Source organism: Elaeis guineensis, chromosome 8 (assembly GCF_000442705.2).
Source record: "Elaeis guineensis isolate ETL-2024a chromosome 8, EG11, whole genome shotgun sequence".
In the NCBI taxonomy this organism is placed as follows: domain Eukaryota; kingdom Viridiplantae; phylum Streptophyta; class Magnoliopsida; order Arecales; family Arecaceae; genus Elaeis; species Elaeis guineensis.
Genome location: NC_026000.2, coordinates 70,717,694 through 70,720,196, shown reverse-complemented (window position 1 = coordinate 70,720,196; position 2,503 = coordinate 70,717,694). Strand labels below are relative to the sequence as shown.

General features: G+C 39.0%; 1 non-coding gene across 1 annotated transcript; it reads left to right on the top strand.

Annotated features, from left to right (window-relative positions):
- Nucleotides 1–1,122: 1,122 nt before the first annotated feature.
- On the top strand, nucleotides 1,123–1,228 carry LOC140851328 (small nucleolar RNA R71). Its single transcript, XR_012134080.1, has one exon. It is a non-coding gene; the product is annotated as a small nucleolar RNA R71 (small nucleolar RNA).
- Nucleotides 1,229–2,503: the final 1,275 nt, after the last annotated feature.

Here is a 2,503-nt window from a genome sequence, read left to right as displayed (position 1 = left end):
GAAAAGATTAATTTGGACTTGCTTAAACAATTCCAACATCTCATCGAGTTTTCCTCCCTTCTTATCTGCAGGAATAGGGGCTTTCAGGGCATCCAAAAATGGGGCTTTAGGCAAGTAAGATAATTCCAGTGCAGTTGGTTCATTCTCTATTTTAAGGTCCTCCTTGTTCTTGGGTGATTTAACTTTGGTTAGAGATTTAGGGTCGGTCTCATTGGTTTTACTAGTGTGTTCAATGACCTTCCCACTTCTTAGAGTCATGATTGATTTGGCATGTTCAGAAAAAGCTTCTGGGATATTAGAGCTCTCAATCACAAATTGCCCTCTTGGGTTGCTCTCGGATTGGCTAGATAATTTTTCTCCTTCCCTCCTACTGAATACAGTTGCTAGTTGACCTATTTGGATCTCTAGCTTAGCAATGGATTGTGTGTGGGAGTTAAGGGTCTGAGTGTTGACTTCTAATCATTCTAGTGCTTTCAGAACTTTTTTCTCAAAAGCTGAGCTGTGACCAGTAGTAGACAGTTGATGAACATTTTGAAATTGATGATATGGTCCATGCCTATATGTTGGGTCCTGATATTGAGGTCGAGGTGCGGTAGGGCCAACCACTGGTTGTGGTCTCCAAGAAAAATTTGGATGGTTTCTCCAGTCAGGGTTATAAGTGTTTGAATATGGATCGTTTCCTGGTCTGCGAGCTTGTTGGACTTGAGCTTGCTGAACCTGCTCGTGTACAAACTCAGAAAATTGAGGTGCGGCTAGGCATTCACTAACAAAATGGTTTGAACTTGCACACAATGCACAAACTTCTTGGATTGGGTTAGGTGGAATTGGGGATTGTTCAGTATTTAGAAGACGATTTAATTTTTGGGATAGTTCATCTACCTTATTGTGGATATCCATGACATTTTCAATCTAATAAATTTCACTTCTTTTTTGTTGAAGCATGGGTTGTTCTTTAGAGGTGGCAGACATATGATGTAGAAAATTCTCAATAAGTGTTTCAAAGAGCTGCCAGGCTTCATCCTCACTCTTTAGTATGAATGTCCCACCACATGATGCATCAACCATTTTCGGTGTTTCTCCGATAGACCATCATAAAAATACTGACAAAGTTGCCATTTAGGGACAGCATAGTGTGGATATTTACGAATGATGTCCCTTAACCTTTCCCATGTCTCATAAAAAAGTTCACCCTCCAGTTGGGAAAAACTAGTGATAGCTTTTCTAATTTGATTTATTTTTCCAATTGAAAAGTATTTCTTGAGAAATTCTCTCTGAAGATGTTTCCAAGTTGAAATGGTTATAGAGTCTAAGGAGTTTAACCAATGCTTGGCTTTGTCCTTAAGTGAGAAAGGGAACAGTTTCAACCTAAGGGCATCATCGGAGAAGTTTTGGATTTTTACTGTGGAACAAATTTCAAAAAATTCATCCAAGTGTTTGTATGGGTCCTCGTTACTAAGTTCACAAAATGATGGCAACATTTGAATAATGCTAGACTTAATCTCATATTGGGTAGCTTCTACTGGAGGTGCTTGAATGCATGGAGAGTAGGTATACGAGGATGGAGTGAAATATTCTCTCAATGAGCATGGAGGATTAGCCTCACCAGGTGTAGCCATATTTCTAACTCAGATAGTCCTAAGAGTCTTTTCTAATTCTTCATCTAATGGTTGTAAGTTGGGTTTTAGTGATCGTCGACCTAACATGCAACTAAAAGGTCTATATAGGACTATCCTAGTCTATTAAGGATTTTTTTTTTTAAGAGGAAGGAGAAGAGAGAAAAGAGTTCTAAAGAAGAGATCCTAAGAAGTCCTAAAACTAATAGAAGAATTAGTTGTGGTTAGATTTTAATTACAATCAAGTTAGCATGCAATGGACTCTCTATCCTAAAGTTACCCTAGCTCTAGACAGCTCCTAACTGTAGTTAGCCTTCAAGCCCTCCAAGTCAGAGCTTGACCAACCAACTGGCCAGGTAAGTTTAAGGTTGGTGGGAGTCCCCCCGTTGCTTTCCTTAGACACCAATTAAATTGGCCAGATCAGTGAACGGAATCAATTAAAAACCACCTTTCTTCGGACCCAGTCGTCCCACAAACCACTTGCCTAGATACCAGCTAGCTGACCAAGTCTAACCTGGTTCAACTCTCAGGGTCACTTGTCCTAATGAGCTCGAAATTCTTAGGGGTCAATGTCTAATTAATTTTAGATTAAGGTCTAGGTTATGCAAATGCAAGGGAGTGATTTGTGGGCCAAGGAAGGGTGATCAAATCCCCACCTTATCTTAGTTAATGGGTTGCGCCCTTAAAGTTAATTATGGAGATACAATGCAAAGAAACAAGGTGTCCAATCAAGTTAAAAATTTTTATTTTTGAGGTTACGCTATTTTATTTAAGTGTTATGAAATGTCAGTATTTTTTTTTTTTTAATTCAACTATGCCAAAATCCCTGGCAACGGTGCCAAAATTGATGCATAGTCGTTGATAGCACCAAAAATAACTCTACTCACTAC